Genomic DNA, 23791 nt, shown 5'->3' with positions numbered 1-23791 from the left:
AGCGCGACACGACAAATGCATAGATGCCAACCCCTTTTGAGACAATCAGTAACAAACAATCAAATTTTCCGTATTTTTGAAAAGTTTTCAGTAATCATTCAAAAACTTGCATTTACCAATAAAAATTACTGACGAGTGGTTGCAAAATGATGTGCACTAAAATTTGTCGTTCAACATGTTGTCTGTAGTATGAATTCCATTCATTAATTGTTTAGATGTTCTCGACTCGTACATTTTCGTTTTGTCAAGGAGAAGTAGAGAAAGGGGGAAAGCTACTTCATAAAATGCAAGTTTTCCTCTTCGGAAGTCAGTTAGTTCCCATCAATAGGTTGATAACTCCCGAGAAACCCGAAACATTACATTGTCGTTTTCTAAATACCGGACCAGGACGGAAAAGTAATGATAAAAATCTGCGATTTACAAAATTGAACGGCGATGATTGGGAATCCGTAACTATACGACTTTGACCGTAATAGCGTAGTTTGTATCGCAAAATCGGAAAAACTACGGAAAAATCGTAATGGTTGGCATCTATGCAAATGACATTAAAAAGAAATCGTTAATTTTTTTTACACAAAATGTGATGCTATCCAAAATTTCTAGGGAGAACACTGCTGTATATTATCTAAATTCATAATTGGTACCTTTAATTGAAGTGTTTGCAAATGTTATACATGTATCTTTTGATAAGATTGATTTTGAAACATAAACTGTCACATATGTGGCCTGCATCGTTAATATTATGTGTTAGTTGTTACGTTGATTTTAGCGGACTATAAAACATATTACTGTAAAAAAGAACTCTAAATGTACAACGACTATCCTATACATTTTCATATTACTGTAAAAAAGAACTCTAAATGTATAACGACTATCCTATACATTTTCATATTACTGTAAATAAGAACTCTAAATGTATAACAACTATCCTGCAGTAATATGTTGGCTCAGATAACTGATAATCTTGAAGACATTGTTAAAATGTAGCTCTTGATCTGTGTCAAATGCACAATTAACTTAAAAAAATTAAATTAAAAGTTCAGAATGCGTTAGACAATCATTGTATGCAAGTTTATTTTTTTTTATTACTTTTTTCAACAAGCAGGGAATCCCAAACAAGATTTTCATTTGGCATGGTCTTATATATAAATGTGCTTTTGTTTTTTTCTGGAACCAAATCATTATTTAGTTTTGAAATACAGCTTTTCCAGTGTGTTTATGTGAAACAAAGGCAATCTGTAAGGTAGAAGGTCTGGTAAGGGCCGAGGTTCATCTAACGAAAGATATTGGACACTTTTTAAACACTTAAGTGTCTATTTCAATTGATTCAATTAGTTTTTGTACTTTCCAGTCAATAGCTAAAAGATAACATTTTCACAATTTTGTAAAACTATATTTTGGGGCCAAAAAGGGGCCTTAATGAACCTACACCTTTAAATTTGCTTGTTTACCTTTTAGTTTCCCTCTATTCCTATTTTTTCAATATTGTACAATAATATCAAACAAAACATTATTTATAAACCTACTCTTCTTCCAAATCAGCTATACTTTTCTTGAAAAAAATAAAATCTTCCTCTTCCTCTACCTATATCAAAGAGAAAATATTGTTTCACATAATATATATAAACAAGAATGTGTCCAAAGTACACGGTTGCCCCACTGGCTTTACAGACTTGGGGTAATTGTAATTGTAATCGTTAATCAGCTGTAATTGATTACAATTTCTCAAGTAATCAGAGTTATCATTAATCAGCCAAAAATCTGATTACATGTAATTTAATTTAATCAATTACTTTTCAAAATACCCTGTAATCATGATTACTTTTTGATTACATTGTACATTCTGATTACAATGACAAAAATCTAAAATTGTGTTTTTGGTCATTAAATGAACCTCTTTGTTATTCATATTTGATAAATTTTTTACATGCTAAAATGGTTTGGTTACTTTAAGCATGTCTACTTCAGTAAAAAAATAAACTGTTATAGTATTGAAAAGTCATCATTAGCCTAAGCAGTGACATCATCTAATACAATATACCTTTTATCTTAGTAAAAGATATTGTACATACATGTATATTCATCGTTTTATAATGATCTTCATATTAATATTTGTTTATAACTGTTTTATATTCAAGTAATACTGTTCTTTTGTTAATTTTTGTGATTTTTGTCAACTTTGAATTGACAGGTAGAAGACTAATTAAGGTTTGTTTTTATTGCAATTACCAATTGAGTATGTATAGTTTAACTATACAAATCCTTGATATGATAAAAGTTAAATCAGACATGAAAATTTATCTAATTAGTACAAACTAAATAAAATGTTGGACAAATATGTTGTTTAAAATTTTTTAAAATGTATTTGGACTGGACATGTAAAATGCAATGCTGTTTAGTACTTACATATATTGTTTACAATTTGATTAAACATTTCTAGTAAAATTTAACATACTTTTAACTAGTAACTTTATTTCATCCATATTTAAACTTCCATAAACTACACCTTGGAATACATATACATTATGAAAGAGGTCATAAGACAAACATAAAAACTCTTTATGATATTTCTTAATTAAATTTAATTTAAAATAATTCAGAGATTATTTACAGGTGATTAAGTGTATATATGTAGTTAAATTTGGTGTTTATTTAAATAGATGAAGTTTAATTTGAAGTTATCATTTTATAATTGAACCAAATAAAATACTTTCTTAAAAATGCTATTGTTATGATAGTTATATTGAACGTTTATTCATTCACATCATTCAAAATGTTTTGTTTTTAAATTCATTGTAATCATATGTAATCATGATTACTTTGCCAATGTTATCATTAATTTAATCAGATACTTTTAGAAATGATGTAATCATTAATTTAATTTAATCGTACAAATGACAAAGTAATTGTAATTTAATCAATTACATTGAAAGTAATCGGACCCATCTCTGTGGCATTTTCTATGTTCAGTGAACCGTGAAATTGGGGTCAAAAGTTTAATTTGCATGGCTTTAAAATTAGAAAGATATCATAAGGAACATGTGTACTAAGTTTCAAGTTAATTGGACTTCAACTTCATCAAAAACTACCTTGACCAAAAACTTTAACCTGAAGCGGGACAGACAGACATACAATGTACAAGGAAATAAAATACAAAATTTAGATTTAAATTAAGTTTCGCTGAAATTGATTTAGCAGATTCATTTAAGGAGAACATTTTTCGAAGTAAAAAAAAAATATAAGCAAACTGGATGAACAAATTGTAAAAAATATCTTTAAAGGCCAATTAAAAATAAATTCCTTGAAGGGTCAATTGACAATTTTGATCATATAAACTTATTTGTAGATCTCACTTTGTAGAACATTTTTGCTGTTTACAATTTATATTTATCATTAATAATATTTAAGAAACCAAAAACTGAAAAATTTCCTAAAAAATTACCTATTTAGTGTCAGCAATCCAACAATAGGTTATCAGATTCAACTAAAAGTTTCATGCATGAAAGAACTTCACCCAATGAACACTTTAAGCCCATGTCACATTTGCTTTAAATGCTTTGATTTTTGAGATGTAAGCCATAACCTGCATTTTACCTCTATATTCTTTTTTTAGCCATTGCCGCCTTGTGTTTTCTAGATACCCTAAGGATCATTCAGCTGAATTAAGTTATGTTGGAATTGGTTCAGTAGTTTCAGAGTGGAAAATATTTCAAATAGTTTACACCAGACTGATGAGGTCAACAGCGGGATGCAAAGTGCCTTTGGAAAGGTGAGCTTTAAAGCCACTTGTCAAAACAAGATTTATTTTTCTACTATGGTCATAATGAGCAAGAAAAACTTAGGAAATCTAGCTATGTCATGAAGACACAAGACAAACACTTTAGTTAATATAAAACTTAATTCTACTGTTTATATTAAAGCTGTTTAAACCTTGATACTAATAATAACAACTTACATCTGGTTGTATCCACAGTTCAGCCATCTTTCTGAAAAAATAGTCATAAATCATTATATCTTAGCAACACACAATATTTGTCACTACGTTGTTTCAGTATCTAATGCATTATGGGTAATATTTTCAAAAGATTACACTAAAACATCACTTTTGACGTAAAAGCATTCTTAACAATAGAAACTCAACCAAATCATTTTTTTTTTCATTTGGGGTTCCATTGAATTCAAAGAGAGTCAATTTTCAAACATAAAAAAGTATGTAGTACAAGAAATTAAATTGGTGTGGCCTTACTGACTTATGAAATATTTCAATTAAAAGAAATAAAAGAATTTAAGTTGTGGACCTTTCAGTTTGGCATGTCACAGGTCACACAGTACCTTCCAATACCAAATGTTAATTTGAACCCCTGAAATTTGGGTTTTTTTGCTCTTTTAGTTCCTTTATTTATTTTATATTGATTTATAACAGTCTTTTAAAGTACGATACTTGTAAGGTCATTAAAAATTGCATATTTTGGCTTTAATATTGATTGACTTATAGCTAGGGTCTTTGCATTAAACACATTTATCTAAAATCACTCATGGAAAAATTGCAAGGCAGCAACCATTTGATTTTCTAGGACGAGGGGGTATGGAAAAAAAAGTTTGTTTCCAGTTTGTGGAGAAAAAAATAATTTCTTTCACCCTCAGCTGCCACTATATGTAATGCTAATATGGAAAGAAAAAAATTGTGTTCAACTTGTCGCCAATAAAATAGAATATTTTTCTATAAGTATGGATGTCTGACAAGAACAAAATACATGTAGGTGAAAAATTAGTGCATACAAATTATCCTCTTTCTCCTGTTTTGAATGGGTGCACTGCTTTCCGTCTCTTAGTTGCACAAAAATAAAACAAAATAGAAAATAGCAAAAACCAATAAAAAGCAAATGTAAATGTAAATATGTGCATTATAGGGACAAAAGAATTTGTTATAGGGAAAGTAAAATTTTCAAAAAACAATTTTTGAGGGTAAACATCTAAAAACCGATGAATTTGACAAACAGTTCTACAAACAGACTCGAGAGGAATACAAAAGAATATGTGAATTTAAGGTGGTACCTAACACTTTCACTAAAATTAATTTGGCTTGTTTATTTTTCATAAAATTTTGATCCTTTAACAAAAATATAAAAAGAATCAAACATTTTGAACCAACCGTTTTGTCAGAAAAATTACACTGGTTATATAGCAGTTTGACAAACACTAATTTTGATCATTGAGAAGCTTAATTCCCTTTACATCACAACGTAATTAAAACGTTTAGCTGATTTTACAGTTATCTTTATCTCCCTGTAGTGTTAGGTACCACCTTAAGAGAAAAGATTGACAACTAGAGAGCCTGTGTCGCTCACCTTGGTCTATGTGAATATTAAACAAAAGGAAGCAGATGGATTCATGACAAAATTGTGTTTTGGTGATGGTGATGTGTTTGTAAATCTTACTTTACTAAACAGTCTTGCTGCTTACAATTATCTCTATCTATAATGAACTTGGACCAGTAGTTTCAGTGGAAAATGTTAATAAAAATTTACAAATTTTATGAAAATTGTTAAAAATTGACTATAAAGGGCAATAACTCCTAAAGGAGTCAACTGACCATTTCGGTCATGTTGACTTATTTGTAAATCTTACTTTGCTGAACATTATTGCTGTTTACAGTTTATCTCTATCTATAATAATATTCAAGATAATAACCAAAAAGAGCAAAATTTCCTTAAAATTACCATTTCAGGGGCAGCAACCCAACAACAGGTTATCCGATTTATCTGAAAATTTCAGGGCAGACAGATCTTGACCTGTTAAACAAATTTCCCCATGTCAGATTTGCTTTAAATGCTTTGGTTTTTGAGTTATAAGCCAAAAACTGCATTTTACCCCTATGTTCTATTTTTAGCCATGGCGGCCATCTTGGATGATTGGCAGGGTCACCGGACACATTTTTTAAACTAAATACCCCAATGATGATTATGGCCAAGTTTGGTTTAATTTGGCCCAGTAGTTTCAGAGAAGAAGATTTTTGTAAAAGTTAACAAAGACGCACGACAGACACAGGACGCCGGACGCAAAGTAATGGGAAAGCTCACTTGGCCCTTCAGGCCAGATGAGCTAATAAAAAGACATTTTAAAAACAAGTTATTTTCTTATGTCACTGCCACATGCACTTGTTTCTGTCCGTGGGGGTTTTACTATCCACACTCGTATGAAAAACATTTTGACGGCTTCTTGGATGTATCCTTGTATGCCGGAGTTCTTTTCATAATTCCCTTTGCCCTTGTTTGGTGAAGTTGGCCAGACAAGGTTTTACTGTCAATGACTAGCTAGCCTATAGAAAACACAAATAGTTTAGCAACCATCATTGTCAGTAAATTTATTTTTGACCCACTATTAACAAGCACATTGTCGGGATTCGTTTGTATACTCCATATTGATATTTTAATGCACTTGCATGTTTGAATGATGTGACCAGAGGATTTCAGAAAATGGATGTTCTGAAGTTGGGGTGATTTATTATAAGAGTTAACTACAAGTTTGAGAATGATAATACACTTGCCCAATGATTTATTTTTGGGCCAGTTACTATCCATCTTTTGACAATTTCTAATCGCCCAATCAAGGTTCTGGTCGCATTTGACGACCAGGCGACTGGCTGTGTCCAACACTGCATTTTAATTTTAATTAATATGTTCCATTCCAGAAATCATTCTTACCATAACAATAGTTTTGCAATCCATGTTCATGTTTAAAAACTTCAAAACAAAATTTCCAGAACTGCAGTTGTTTTTACAGTTATCATTTCTTTGTTTACCTAATTGGGTAATTGGATGGAACTGTGTTTATCAAAGTAAATATGGACAACTGTGCAAATGATAAAGTAAAACTTCATTTAACATATAAGTAGGTCTTTTAGTTTCTTGTGTACAATTTGGAAATTAGTATGGCGTTCATTACCACTGAACTAGTATATATTTGTTTTGTGGAAGCTGAAGGACGCCTCTGGGTACGGGAATTTCTCGCTACATTGAAGACCTGTTGGTGACCTTCTGCTGTTGTTTTTTATATGGTCGGGTTGTTGTCTCTTTGACACATTCCACATTTCCATTCTCAATTTTATTTCCACTTTTCGTGGAAAGACCTTTTGGTTTTTTTTCCGTCTGTGATGCTTTTTTGTCTTACTACAAAAAATGTACATATCAAATGGATTTTAGGCCAATAATGTTGTACAGTAATGGGGGTTCAAAACTGACCCTGTGTGACCGAACACTTATTCTTATAAGAGTTATCTCCCTGCGTCCCCTTTTTCTTGTTATCACTATATCTCTTAAACCGTAAAAGATTTTAACCAACTGTTTTGACCAAATTGTTCATCTATGATTAAGAATGATTTGGTTAATTTTGACTGGAGTGATCGTTTTATATTTTGAATTTCACTTGTTAATGTTGTTCAATAGAAACTGTTACAGTAAATGATATGATGTGTTTGTTTAAAAACTGTTTACAACAAGGCGCAACTTCAACTTATTTAAGTGGAAGAGTTTTGGTTAACCCTTATAGGAGTTTTCTCCCCTTATGCAGTTGAAATCAGAATTTCTCCACAACCATACAAGTGATTTACCTGGGGACACTCTATTGATTTGAGATCACTGATCTATGACCTTAAAATTAAGGTCAAGGTCAAAGGTTAATTTGATGTTCCAGATTTTGACCTTTGCTAAACATTATAAAACAATTAGCACTGCATAAACCTATTAATCTTATTTTTTTTATATCAGTTTGATTTACCACATAACATCAACACGAGGTGACATTTTCTAACATCGTTTTTTAATTTCATTCTTATTATCTAGATAGAAAGACCTTCAATTGTTTTCTGAAGAATTGGTTTTTAATTTTCTTACTTAAATGCTTCTTGTGATTTTATATGCATAACCTCCTAGCCAACACGTTAAACAATGTTTAATAATAATTAGTCTGTCAGAATGCGGATTCTAAGGCCAAAAAAAATGTGTAGTTCTATTTTCCCTACCTACTCTACACTTTACCTGATACAGAGCTCCAGATAAGAATTCACAAATTGGGGTTTTTACCCACCATCTACTTATGTAATTGGGTGATAAAGATTTGTAATTGCATTATCAATTCCAATTCACCCCTCAAGTTAATATCAAATTGGGTTTTTCACCACCAAGCTCCTTAATGTATTGGGTTTTTTCATCAACACAATATTGAATATTTAGGCAATTATATCAACCCCAGATGTTTTTCCATCTTAAATATGTTTCTTTCTTTGAATAATATGTGCTATAGATGTTTTATTTTATTAATTTACTGACGAGCAATTGTAGGTTTAATTTGTGTCCCGTTTCAAACCTTCTGCCAGCTTTGTATTTTTTCGCAACTTATGTAAACTGTAAATAACGGATATGTGTATTCCCAGGCACTCGTCTCAGATTTTGTTCTCTTATATACCTTTATATAAAAAATTATGAGAGTGCCTGTGTGTGTATTCACTCATTAACCGTAAAATGAATAGTCATAAACTCTAATTATACTTGAATGTTTTTTTGTTTTATTCAATTTATATAAATCTGGGTTAAATTGTCACTTATAAGAACTTTTGGTTTCCAATTACATATCCTTTCATAATTAATTTAGCCTTTCACTTTTTCTAACGGCAACTGATTCAGTTTTTGAAGAAGTCCCTTGCTTATTAGCAATGTTCTCGTTCAGGTACGCAAAGACGCCCATGCGTTCGACGGACGCTTCCTAAAAACAATGGCTGAGTCTTTTTATCATCATATCTTTCCCTCAGTTATCCAAAAGAAGCCGAAAACATGCTTCTATTCAATAGTTTTACCGGACATTCACTTTCGTTTTAATTTAATGTAAATTGTTATGATAAATCTCGAGCAATTCAAAAAAATTATGACATGACACACGCTAATTGGATAGACGCCGAGAAGATCAAAATGATTTCAAAAACATGTGTACCTTTTGAGCATTGGAAAATTCCAACAGGGATCCATTTCAGCTACTTGATGCAGTGATCTATTTTTAGAACGAAAGGACATTTCCAATTATAAATATTATAAAAATAGATTTACGCAACAAGTGAAAACAGATAAGGGTAAATAACGCAAACGGTACCCAATAAAAGGGTTGAGAACTCATGGTTTTGGCATATAATTGGGGTTTCCTTTGAATTAATTGGGTTATTGAACCCATCAATGGGCAATTAATTGCATTGGGTTTTCTATTATTTGTATTGCATGATCACGCAAATACCCACCTTATCTGGAGCTCTGCTGATAGGTCATTTTTAGTGTAAGAGGTGCTTAGCACTATTAGTTTCAAATAAGTTCTCTTTATATTCTTAAGAAGAAAACAAACTTCCTACCTATACTTTAAATAATAATAATTTTATTTGCAAAAATACACCCATATGGGTCAAGCAAACACAAATACAACATGTAATACAGACAGTGAAGAATTACAAATATAAACATAAAAAAAAACATAGTTATAAATGGTAATTAATGTAGCCTTTGATGGACATGGACCTCATTTTCGCAATTCTAATGATTGCTTTATAAAGTCACCAATTTCTGTCAAAAGCTCAGATTTAGGATTTAAAAGTTGTTTTAGCTTTAAAAGTGGTTGATAATTTGTAAAATCAGGATTTAAATTATTAATCTTTAAAAATAAGCAATCTCTTAAAGTTGAGTTTAGTATGAATTTCACTGGAACCACACATATTACTTTTGAAGTAATGCGAGTAAAAGAGTGTTTAAGCAGTATATGCAGTAGCTCGTGGATTCTTTTATCTATTATACTATGCCATGATCACAAAATGTTTTTTTAAAATATTGAATTTCAATTTGTAAAATAGAAACCCAGAATCTAATTCTTTATAACTTACCTTCTTCTGCTGTGGTTTGACTCTTGCTGCTAAGTGTTCAATTTTGTCGTAATTCAAATGGGCTGGTCTGATTGGGTACTGAAATAAATTGATGTAGTTAAAAATTAGCATTATTTAAATCTATGATGCATAAATAAATGTTATATAAGACGTGTTTGTCTGCTTTTTAAATCCGTATAAATGCTACAAATGTATTTTGAAATGTAGCATGGATTAATAAATGGGAAACGTGTCCATAGGGACACATTTGATGCCCCCACTAGCATATAACTTTAAAAAGAGACACAACTGAAGAACTTTAAAAGTGAAGCTGCCAAAATTTAAACTTAAACATGTTTTAGTGGTATTAAGCATTACATGTATATATAAATTTCATTAAATTTACTTGAGGCAAACTAACTAAGGTTAAGTGAACAGAAACAAAAAAAACAGCAATTTTTTCATTTGAAAAGGGGCATAACCCTGGAATGGTAATCAAAGTGCTTGTAAGCACTGAATGGTAACAATTGCTTTAATTTATCAGTTGGTAATAATATTGAATATTGCATTGTATTAAGCATTGGTTTTAGTTGATTCTGGACAAAGAAAGATAACTGAGTAAACTCCAATTCTGAAAGAAAATTTTAAAAAGAATTGATTGTAGTTGAAGACAATCATGGACAAAGGGAGATAATTCCAATTTAAAAGATTTATTTGATTGATATTTTTGATTTTTTTTTTAGCAATTTTTCCATTTGTAAAGGACATAACTCTAGAACAGTAATAGTGATGGCACCAATATTTAAACTTGATCTGCATATTGTAGTAATAAGCATTGTTTATAGGTTTCATAACATTAAGTTGAGGCAAACTTAAGTTAAAGAAAAGAAACAAAAATAAATGGCAATTTTTCCCTTTGTAAAGGGGCATAACTCTACAACAGTAGAAGGGCCATTTCAAAACAAGAGGCTCTCAAGAGCCTGAATCGCTCACCTTAATTCTTTTGGTTAAATCTCTCATCAATGATTATTTTGGCTTTTCAATTTATTTAAATGTTTTTTGGATCGTCCTATTTTCTTCAAAAGCCAAAAGAAATAATCATTTTCTCCTATGTTCTATTTTAGCCATAGGAGCTATGTTTTTTGACATACAAGGAAATAAAATATAAAATTTATACTAGATACTCTGAAACTCATTTAGCCTAAGTTTGGCTGAAATTGATACAGCAGTTTCTAAGGAGAAGATTTTTTAAAGTAAGTCAACATGATGAACAAATTGTGAAAAAAGTCTTTAAAGGGCAATAACTCCTTAAGGGGTCAATTGACAATTTTGGTCAAATTGACTTAATTGAAGATCTTACTTTGCTGAACATTATTGCTGTTTACAGTTTATTTCTATCTATTATAATATTCAAGATAACCAAAAACAGCAAAATTTCCTTAAAATTACCAATTCAGGGGCAGCAACCCAACAACGGGTTGTCTGATTCATCTGAAAATTTCAGGACAGATAGATCTTGACCTGATAAACAATATTACCCCATGTCAGATTTGCTCTAAATGCTTTGGTTTTTGAGTTATAAGCCAAAAACTGCATTTGACCCCTATGTTCTATTTTTAGCAATGGCGACCATGTTTGTTGATAGATCAAAACTTTGGATACAATTTATAAATTAGATACCCTAAGGAACATTCAGTTAAAGTTTGAAAGTATTTGGCCCAGTAGTTTCAGAGGAGAAGATTCTTGAAATAGTTTACGACGACGGCGGACGCCAAGTGATGGCATAAGCTCACTTGTCCCTTCGGGACAGGTGAGCTAAAAAGAGAACATAAATTGGATTATGTGGTTACCACAGATGAAGTTGAGGCAGCAATATGCCTACAAGAAATAGGTAAATCACCTGGAGCTGACGGCCACTTCCCAGAAGTTTGCCGGAAAAAAACCCATAGAAGCAATACGAACTATGGTGAAGCTCACATTTAAACATGGCTTGCTACGACAGGAATGGAAGACAAAAAACATAAAATTCCTAAGGAAACAAGGAAAAATCAATTACTACTCACCATCATCATACCGCCCAATAAGTTTAACCAGTGTCTTGTGCAAAATTACTGAAAGAATTGTTCTTGACAGGCTGACAGCGTTCATAGAAGGAATTAAGCTTATAGAAGAAAAACAAGGATTCAGGAAAATAACACTCAACATCAAACTGCCTGATCAGATTTATTCAGAACACAATAGAAAAATTCAATAAAGGAGAAATCACACTTGCATGTCTTATTGATATTGAAAAAGCATCTTTCTATATCTATATATGATTCAATCTGGCGAGAGGGACTATTAGTAACTACTAGTAAACTACACCATCTGGGTATTACATTGTAGAGAAAAAACATGGGCCTGGATTTAAGACTTAAGACACCCTGTGTAGACTTACCTGTGCTGTTTGGAAAGTTTTAATGCCTAGCATCCACTAGATATATATTAGTTAAATGCATTTTGTGTTTAAGAAAGATAAAAATCTTTCTTGGGTTTTTGATGGGCATTTTTTTCCTTTCTGCAGAAGGTGCAAAAATAAACAAACACCTGAATTACTTAGATACTGTCCACTCACATCTGACTCAGATAAACTCTTTCAACTCACCTATAGTTGTAAAGATACCTATTGTCCATGTCAATGACAATCAAAACAATACAATAACAAACCGTTTTTTTTACTGATGGAGCATCTCATAGTTGTACCACAACTTAGTTAATTTTCACACCTTTTGCATGAAGGGAAAAAATGCCCATCAAAACCCCAAAAAGATAATATCTTTCTGAAACACAAAATGCATTCAACTTTATTATGTCTAGTGGATGCCAGGCGTTAAAACGTTTCCAAGTTCACAGGTAAGTCTGTACTAGTCTCAGAGTAATTTTCGGCATGTAAATACAGCCATATTTTTCCGTTTGTCATGATGAACCTTAAGATTGAGGATTATTAGCTACTCCTCTGATTGTAAAATGGAATATTATCTTTGGTTGCGATGAGGGATAAATTGTTCTCTCTGTATAGGGTTCTCTTACTTCTCCCCCGAATTTGACTACAGCGAAATTTGAAAAAAAATTCATGGACATCTACGTGTAGAATGATGTCGAATGGGTGATGGTTTTTTTGTCAAAATCTGCTACATCCATTGTTATTTGTTTAGAAATCAATTGGAATTCACTTTCTTATTATGAAGACAACGTTATTCATGTTATTAAAGAGGATCGTTTCATGGCACAACCATTACCTTCAAATATCTCGCAAGAAAAGACTCGAGATTATCGAGGGTTCACTCGAATGATCTCGAATAATTACTACGCCCTCTATCGGACAATGTCAAATCGATGTGAAGCGGCAATCTTGGTCTATATAGTTCCCAATTATTATGTGGCCTGGGGTATTTCTTGCCAAGTATTCTGACTACTGTTTTATTTGAAATGTTTACTATTTAAGTTGTCATATATATTAAAATATTTAAGCAAAATATGTGTAAAATTAATTGTTGAATGAAAGTGAAAATTGTGATTTGGCCTCTTTAATTTAGGGACCTACCATTTGATTTTTATGGGGGGGGCTAGGATGAAATTTGAAAAAAATAGGCAGGACAGGAGTTTTGAGTAAAAAAAAAGGCAGGATGAGTATCTTGGTAAAAAAAAAGGCAGGATGGCAATTTGGGTAAAAAAAGTCAGGATAAACTAGTAAAAAAAAGGCAGGACCGAATTGAGTAAAAAATAAAAAGGCAGGACAGAGATTACAACTAAAAAAAAAAGCAGGACATAATTTTTCATCCTAGCCCCCCCATAAAAATCAAATGGTAGCTCCCTTATTCTAGATTCAAATCCTACATTTGACATTTTAATACGGCTTTCTAAAGAAAAGCAGTTATGGATTGTCCTGTGACAAGCATATTGTGTTCAAATAACAATGGTCTTATTAGCAGTTACATTTATTTCATGTTTGAGGCGGTGCAAATTTTTAAATTCAATTTGACCTTTAACCAAAAAAATGCATTGTAACCAATGGGAAGAAAGCTTGTGGTATGAGGCCAGGATTGGATTTCTGTGACACTGACTTGAAGACTATAATTATGTACATGTTTCCAACAGGGGTTTAGTGAGCAAAATGATAACCGTTCGAGCAGCAAAAAAATATGGATGAGGGCCTGGACAGGGTATTGGGGGCATGGGAGAGATGGGATAAGGGAGAGGAGGGGCGGGGAAAGGGAGAAAGGAGAGAAGGGGGGTTAAAAGGATACAAATATGTATATATTTGAATTATTTTAGCAGGAAAACAATTATCTAAATGAGTTAATCAAAAGATTCAAGAAAGTGCTAATAAAAAGTAACAAGAAAAAAAAAACTAAGAGGAAATCTAAAAACGGAAAGCCCTAAATGTAAGTGCAAAATGATTTTTGTATAATATGATAAAGTAAGAACTACTAAAGGTGATTTAAACAATTTGTACGGAAAAATAAGTGTTTATTTTTTTTTTAATCTTATACCCGCGAGTCTCCTTAAGTGAGGGACGAGCGGAAAAATTGACACGAGTAAAACAGTATGCTCGCAGCATTTTGTCGAGTGACCAAAATATATGATAAGCGTTAAACTTTATGATCATTTTGTTCTATTTTACAAAGCAGTACAGGGGCGGATTTAGGCGGGGCGTGACTGGCGTGCACCCCCTAAAATTTTCAAAGCATTGCCCTGTTTTTGAAAAAAAAGGAATTGAAAGAAAAATATGTAACGTAGTCGGATTTTTTTTTTATTTCAACCCAACAGGTGCACATTTAAAACTGTTTACAAGATTCCGGAACCATATTTTCTGTTCAGTCCAAAAATATTGAAAAACTGGTTATAGTCTTGTATATATGATGTATAATTTAAGTTTCTTGGTTATAATTTGGAGTTTATTATGACGTCCATTATCACTGAACTAATACTAGTATATATTTGTTCAGGGGCCAGCTGAAGCAGGAAAATTCAGGGAAATTCTCGCTGCATTGAAGACCTATATATAGGTGACCTTCTGCTGTTGTCTGTTCTATGGTCGGCATCGTTGTCTCTTGGACACATTCCTCTTTTTCATTTTCAATTTTACACTTGGAACATAAAGGGAAAGTTGTGCGCCAAAATAACCAAGTTCAAGGACAATTTTATTATTCTTATTTGTTGATTCTTGAACTATGTATCTTTGATATTCGTATTATTTTCCAAAAGAATTTTATTTTTCTATTTTGCAAGCAGCGTTTTTCTGCAACCATTAAAACGAATTGGTTTCTTACGAAACTGCACTAATAGTGTCACAAAAGTTCCCCGTATTTTCACACATTATCCTGCCTGTGTTACTTTAGTTTGGATTTATACTTTTAAAAAAATCATCGAGAAACGGTGTGCATCAGAGTTAAGCTGGGGTCATACATTCACGATTTTACTACCGTCCTTGACAGGACTATTTCCGATTAAAGGGGAAAAGAGGCTTGGAGAAGGGAGAAGAAGGGCGGGAGCAGGGAGAAACTTACCCCCTGTCAAGTCCCTCATGAATTAGAAAATAATGACCGGTCAATTTCGTGGAGGAGCATACTGAGCATAAAAAGTAACTTAAAAGAATTATGTAGTATATTATTCCCCTTTTTCTATGCATAAACTAATTACAAAAATTATAATGACGTATCTAATCATTCAAATCAAGCTCGGCAAACTTCCAATTTTTGACACTGACACCTTTTAGTCCGTGTCCAAGCACAAGCAGCATAGGCGGATCCAGGGATTCATGGGAAAAATTGGTTTGATTATATAGGGAATCATCGAAGCATGACTGGAGCCCCCCCCCTTTTTTTATGTCAGTCAGCGGGGCCCCCTTAGGAAAAGTTCTGGATCCGCCACTGAAAATCGTAAATGTTTAAGTAAAATTCTATTTCGAATAACATCGCTGACCGACATTTATTCAATTCAATTCAATTCACTCCGTTGAAGTTGTATTGCCATATAAAGTTTTCTGTTTGTGACATATAACAACAAAACAAATAAAGACAATAACTAAATTACTCAATATATATACACAAATTCCGGTAAATATTAAAGGGTCCCCTGTCCTCAGTCCCATTGACTTTTTTTTATAAAGGATTCTTGTTTATTCACTTGTGTTGGTGTTGATGGGTTAAGTATATATATAACTTTGTCATTGTCCGTGAGATTAGCAAAAGACTATTTTGGCGACCCTCTTTAGATTCTGATAGTAAAAGCAGATCATCAGCAAACAGGAGGGAGCCTAGTTTACTATTTATATGCTCCAATGGACTTAAGTTGTCATCTTTCAAACCTTTAGTGATATCATTTATAAAAATATTGAACAAAGTAGGACTTAATGAGTCCCCTTGTTTTGCACCTCTAGTGTCAAAATAGTCAGAAATGTGATTTTTATATTTTGAAGAGGATTTTGTATTTAAATATTGTTGTTTTATTACTCTTCATGTAAAAAGACTTTCCTACTCCCATTTTGCATAATTTATATAGAAGGGCTGTCCTCCATACAGAGTCAAAAGCCTTTCTTAAGTCATTCAGCTGTTTATCCACACTTGTGATTAGTATATTATTGAGTACAGTATTGAATATTTTAGGAAGATTAATGATTTAAGATATACCTCTGTAATTATTGGGATCAGATTTGTCTCCCTTCTTATGAAGTGCGATTATATATGAGTCCTTCCATGATTTTGGGTATATACCCGTTTTTAGAATTAAATTAAATAGTTTAACAATTGACTTCATTATTGCTTGATTTGAGGTTTTAATTATTTCATTTATAATCATATCTGGTCCAGCAGACTTTTGAAGTTTTAGTCCTCTGATTACCTCATTCACTTCTGAACAAGATAGTGAAGCATCTGTTTCAGCTTTGAAGTCTATATTATTTTCTAATAGCTTTAATTGTGATTCAATAAAATTGAGAAAGGAAATGGTGAATATGTCAAAGCGACAACCACCCGACCATAGAGCAGATAACAGCCGAAGGCAACCAATGGGTCCTCAATGTAGCGAGAATTCCCACACCCGTAGGTGTCCTTCAGCTGGCCCCTAAAATATGCATAATAGTACAGTGATAATGGACGTCATACTAAACTCCGAATTATACACAATATTCAATGTCTATCATAAAAGCATTCTTTATAGATGAAGGTTTACCTTGATTTTGAAAACGTTTTATTAAAACTTCTTCATCTTTTTAAAATACCTCTGGTATTTCATCTTTTTCTGTTTTAACCTTAAGAGATTTTAAAAGTTTCCGATATTCCTTTGGATTTTGATTGAAATATTCACTTAAACAATTATAAATTTTTTGTTTATATTCATACTTTTTCTGTTTAACCATTTTCTTCAAGTTTGTTTTTTTACAAAAAAAACTTTTGCTTTAAACTATTATTATTTGGATTATTCCTTATTTTGTTCCCTATTTTATTTATTTGACGCTTGGTTTCATTATAACATTGTCTGACCAAACTTTAAATTTCTTTTTCTCAGAGTCTTCCTCCTCTTAGTTTTTGGAGTTGCTTTACAAGAAAGGCTTGAAATATTATCTGAAGCCTCGTCACCAACCTGATTTTCCTCGTAATTAACCATTTCAAAATCTATTATCTCATTCTTTACATTTTCGGTCAATATAAGTTTAAGTTTAGAGATTTCTGTCCATTTATATGATTTAATCCTGTACCACCCTTTTTCCTCAAGGTAAGTTTCTTTATCTATATAGAGCACTTAATATAAAGTTATTTGAACATGATCTGATAGGTAAGTAAACTCGTTTTTTTTTTAAATATTTGACTGAAGACAGGAGACTCTCACTAACAACAGCATAAATTGATAGGTTTTACCAGATGAACTTTTGTAGGAACTATCATCCCATTTAGAAGTTATCTCCTTATTATTGGTTTTTTTTTCAACATGGGTGCCCTCATTGTTTTTAAAGATATCATTGGACAATAGGCAGATCTTATCATGATGTATTACCATATGAGATCATATGAGGCTCATAGGGTTTCATCATCCCCTATGAGAGTCATATCCCCTTGAAGCAATTTCTTTCCTAAATGCATTTTTCTTAAAAAGTATTAGAGTTAGAATCGATTTGAAAACGGCAACGTGTACAAGCACAGATGGCAATGTTAATAATAAAATTGAGAATGGAAATGAGGAATGCGTGAAAGAGACAACAACCCGACCGTAAAAAAAACAACAGCAGAAGGTCACCAACAGGTCTTCAATGTAGCGAAAAATTTCCGCACCCGGAGGCGTCCTTCAGCTGGCCCTAAACAAATATATACTAGTTCAGTGATAATGAACGCCATACTAATTTCCAAATTGTACACAAGAAACTAAAATTAAAATACAAGACTAACAAAGGCCAAAGGCTCCTGACTTGGGACAGGCGATAAAATGCGGCGGGGTTAAACATGTTTGTGAGATATCAATCCACCCCCTATACCTTTAGCCAATGTAGAAAAGTAAACGTATTTATACATCGTTTTGTTGTTAACCCTTATAAGGAGTTATTTCCCTTGAAAAAAATAGACACAACTTTTGAAAAAATGTATTTCGAGAACCAGAATTCGTAGAGACTTTGGACGTACACCAATAATCTTAAGTTCATGTGACCTTCAATTTCCATCCAAGGTCAAAGGTCACCAAGTGCAAAAAAAAAAGCTGCAATTTCAAGCTTACATATTAAGAAAACGATAAGAGTTCCCTGCATACATACTGTGTATCAAACGTTCCTCTCAAATTCTTAAGTATATACCAACCTACTATAAATTGCCAAGATGGCCAGTAATTCAAGACCTTCAGTTTGAGGTCAAATTCAAATTGACGTCCACCCAAAATTCGTTATGTGGGGTCATCATTGAGTGCCAAAAAAAAAATCTTTTAAGATAAGGTTGTTGTATATCAATTCATTTTTCAATCATATTTAAAAAAAAAGGCATGGCACAGCAATATTTAGTGCAAAATAACTAGTTTGTGAATTTAAATCCTTTTTAGTATATAATTCGGACTATGCTATACATAAAAGTCAAATTAGTTTTGACAATTTTCCAATTTTTACCCCGTGAGTGATCCATATACAGGAGAAAGAATCCCCATAGAAACAATCAAGAAGTTTTTTTTTAGATCCATCGTCAAAAGCAACTTTCCAGTTAACGAAAAATATTTTCAACCTCTTACATTGATCCTAACATGGGATATGGAAAAAAAATGTTAGCAAAAATAACAGAAATCCCCAGACTATAGACAAGCTTGTTTGTGAGAAGAATTAGAAAGCCATTACCAACAACGAGAAGAATTCATAGTAAAACTATACTAGTAGTTCTCCATTGATATAATTATAAGTGACATAATCACTGGGGTGAAGCTGATGACCGTAACTGCATTCACGGTCATCCCAAGATGTCGGACGAAAAATTAAGTCAGTTTCTGTATTGTCTGATAAAGTGTTTCTAAAGTTATGAAAATCCATGTTATTTTGAAAAAGTTATTAGAAAATTTAAAGTGTACTATCTCTATTTTGTCTGAATTGCAAATCCTAGCTTTTTTTTACAGAGATGACTATTTTCTTAAATTTTACAGCAATACAACAAAAAAAGTAAATGAAATAGCATTCAGTAGGCTTGATATATATCTAAGATAGCTGCATAGTTTGATGAAAATCCAAGTGATTTTGAAAAAGTTATTAAAAAAATTAAAGATGCCTATCTCTATTTTGTCCCAATTGCAAATCCTAGCTTTTTTTACCGAGATGACTTTAATTCTTAAATTTCATAGCTATACAACAAAAAAGTAAAGGAAATGGGATTCAGTAAGCTTGATATATATCTTAGATAGGTGCATAGTTTGATGAAAATCCAAGTTGATTTGAAAAAGTTATTAGAAAATTTAAAGACGCCTATCTGAATTTATATAATAATTTTTATTTTTACCTTTTGTAAAAAAAAAAAATTTTTATTTCACAGCCAGTAATCAAACTACCTGGCCCGAGAACACAGTTATTTCGTAGTGCATTTCTTTTAGACAATAAATTCAAATTAAAAAAATCGCACCTGCTCTTTCTCCAAAATGTTTTTACAGTGTAGTGTACTACCAGTGAGACAAATAATATCAAAATTATAGAAACTTCTACCAGCTCTAACTCAAAATATTGACAATTCTGTGTTAAGGGGGTGTAAAATTCAGTTTGACAGCTTCAGACGTGATAAAATTTGACCTTTTAGAACTGGACAAGTTCACTACTTAACATAAAGTTTCAGCACTCAAATTTTTTTGACATGTAATTACATCCCCCTACTTAATATTCCATGCATTTAATATAAAGAAATTAATTGGGAAAGTGTATTAAATAAAACATGCAAGTTATACACTCAGTTTACACTAGGGACTATATTCGTAGACAACGAAAACCAAAGGACGATAACTGTGTCCTTGGACCTAATAGGACAGAAAGACTTGACCAATCTTTATAAAACTTTGCATAACCTAAGCTTAGGCAATAATGAGATAGTTTGCCAAGTTTCATGGCCATATGTCAGATAGAATAGAAACTATGGTCATTTTAGTATTGACATTTGACTGTTTATTTTTGACGTATAAATTAAATATCTTCAACTGTCAAGATTTTGGCCTAAAAACTTGAAATTTTGCAAAAAATTGCTTCTTAAATGCTCTTGAATATTAGATATTAAGTATTAAAAGCATCTGCACACTCATTTTATTTATCAGATGTATTGTATTTATTCCAAAGTCAAATTTATATGCGCCTATGCCTGAAAATAGAGATTTTCCAATTCAGGGAAGCCTTATATAAATATGCATTTTTCTCAGCCAATTTGAAGTTTTTGAAGTTTTTTAAGCCTGTATTATTCTTTCATATATATTAAATGTACTTTAAATGTATAGAAAAGTTACAAAAAGTATACCACATGAGTATAAAATGATCTTGGACAATGTAGTACTGAGAATTATTTAGAGTCAATTTAGGCGGTAGTCCATATTGACAAATAAAAATGCACACAGAAGCTATCAGAAGTGAAAATGTGTTACTGTTTGTTCATTTCTATGGTAAGGTGTTATGATACAAGAAGTCTAAATGCATAAGGACTCTTGCATTTAAATTTTTTGAAAGACAATATGGTCTGACAGCCAGTTTTTTCACTTTTCGATGGAAAACTTGCATATAGTTTTAGTCTCAATAGGCATAAATTTTGACCACTTACTATCATACAGGAAAAAAAAATGTTAGCCTTTAAAGGAGTAAGGTGTACTGAATATAGTTAAATGCTTTTTTTACAGATTTAGTGAAATATTTGTGATGGACTACAGATTTGATGTACAAAGCGCTTCACATTTTACATACATCAATTAGGCCGTTTAACCAGGGCCATGAATACAAAATATGCTGAACTTTTTTTCTGTGATAATCTACTTTTCTCTTTATTCAGAGTTCACAAATGGTTAATTAAATTTGATTTAAGCATAGAAACACAAATATCAGGAATAAAAAAGCTGTCAGATAGAAAGTCAGCATGCCTGTTAGGTATTAAATATAAATTGCTTTAAAATGCTTATTATAGCTGTAGAATGCCAAAATGGCACTTTTTAACAGAATTTCTGTTAACCAAAGATGTAAATCCTTTACTTTTATTGAGTTATTTCAGGTTAAAGTTTTTGGTCAAGGTAGTTTTTGATGAAATTGAAGTCCAATCAACTTGAAACTTACTACATATGTTCCCTATAGTATAATCTTTCTAATTGTAATGCCAAATTAGATTATTACCAAATTTCACGGTCCATGGAACATGCAAAAGGATAGTGGGAGTGGGGCATCTGTGTACTTTGGACACATTCTTGTTGCTAATGTTTTCAGTATTGTAGAATTGCTATTATATTTTAATATATATTTGTGTTATTCATGCAGTAGTGCTCTTCTATCTCTATGATCAGAATTACGGATTTCATTTCAAACATCAAATAAGGTTAAAAAACATTTGCTAATCTGTTATTAAAACATTATGAGTGGGTTTTGTGTTGATCTTAAGTTTCTTGACTGATGTTCTGTTATCTGTTGTTTAATGTTTATTTGCCACATATAAAAAAAGTTGTGGTGCAATTGTCAGTGATACAACTCTTCACAAGAGACCAAATAACAGAAATTAACAACTATCTGTCACTATACAAACTTCAAAAGCCCATACACATAGTCACCAAAAAAAGGCATTGAAATGACAAATGTAAAACACTTTAAACAAGAAAACAAACAGTTTTCTATGTGAATTGTTGTTGTTTGTTTGCCATTGCCACCATTGTGTTGTCTGTAAACTTTTGTTGTTGTTTGTTTGCCATCATAGTGTTGTATGTGAATTGTTGTTGTTGTTTGCCATTTGCCACCATAGTGTTGTATGTGAACTGTTGTTGTTGTTTGTTTGCCGTCATAGTGTTGTATGTGAACTGTTGTTGTTGTTTGCCATTTGCCACCATAGTGTTGTATGTGAACTGTTGTTGTTTGCCATTTGCCACCATAGTGTGGTATGTAGACTATTTTTGGTTACCTTAGTGTTAATCATGGACTGTTGTCGTCTCTTTGCCTATTAACTTCTAACTGCCTTCATTTTGTCTGTCTTACTTTTATGATGTTAGATATCCCCCTAGACATTTTTCCCACCTTTTTCAAGGAGTATAATTACCGGACCAGTAAAGTTTTTAAAAGAAAATTTTATTAACATTGCTGTGTGTGGTATAAAAAAAAACAAAGAACTTGAAAAAATCATTTAAAAAGTTTATAAAGTAAATAAAGATCTAAATAATAAGAATTTTTTTATTATATGTAATATAAAGAACTCCATGGTCGTTGCCATGTAAACATGACAATGCAAATTCTATAGGACCTGTTGTTGGTGTAAGAGTTGAAAAAAATAGAAAAAAAAACACTTGCCATTTTTTATCAAGAACATTTCAGAAGTATAATAAATATAATCAAGGAAAATGACAATAATGACTTAAATGTAATCCGTTGTTTATTATCTATAAGAAAGAGTATGGCCAAATAAAATCAAATGTGTGGTTCATTTTATACATAACTGAAATAAAGGGTATTAGAAAGTCTTTATTTTTTTTTAAATTCATTGTTTGAAATACCATCAAATATACAAATTTCATCTTGTGAACTTACAATGGTGACTTCCAAAAAGTTACGGATATTTTTAGGTAGTCTAAACCTTGTTTATAATTTTATTTGGCCTATTCATTGTTTTATATCTGAAGACGGTTTTTGATTTCATTCACAATTGGTTATGGAAGACTTTATCAATACATTTAAAAATGCCAAGTACAACATAAATATATCTCAAAAATTTTAACAATATATATATGAACATTGCAATTTTACTTATAAATAACTTTCTGCCTTAACAATACATATGTAAAAAAAACTTCAACAATTAAGAAAACTAAAGTATTCCCATTCTGAATTCTATTCCTTTACTTTTAATTTGTTTTCAGTCCAAAAATTGTACATGTCCTCTCCATTTGAATTGTAAATGTATAGTAGTTTTTTAATGTCATCAACTGTTTTCTTGTTGATTTTACTGGTCATTTGGTATCTAAATCCAAGCTGTTTCAAGAGATTCAAACTTAACAGTCGATAGAAGACAGATCACTTAATTGATCCCCAAAAATATAACATACAGACAGACAATAATCAAATTTTGCGGTCGTATAAAAACCTCCCATATTAATTAAATAACACATTTGAATATTACATATAAATGGACAACTTTCAATTTTATATTTTCGAATATTTATTATAATTGGGGGCAGGAAAAGGCAATTTGT

General features: G+C 31.6%; 1 long non-coding RNA gene across 1 annotated transcript; it reads right to left on the bottom strand.

The window, feature by feature from the left end:
* Positions 1-542: 542 nt before the first annotated feature.
* LOC134684176 (uncharacterized) lies at positions 543-9993 on the bottom strand. Its single transcript, XR_010101191.1, has 3 exons — positions 9914-9993; positions 3956-3986; positions 543-1585 (listed from the first exon to the last, which is right to left on the bottom strand). It is a non-coding gene; the product is annotated as an uncharacterized LOC134684176 (long non-coding RNA).
* Between the last annotated feature and the right edge of the window lie 13798 nt (positions 9994-23791).

Source organism: Mytilus trossulus, chromosome 9 (assembly GCF_036588685.1).
Source record: "Mytilus trossulus isolate FHL-02 chromosome 9, PNRI_Mtr1.1.1.hap1, whole genome shotgun sequence".
Lineage (NCBI taxonomy): Eukaryota > Metazoa > Mollusca > Bivalvia > Mytilida > Mytilidae > Mytilus > Mytilus trossulus.
The sequence above is the reverse complement of the archived record's forward strand: the minus strand, read 5'-3'. Positions and strand labels throughout refer to the sequence as shown.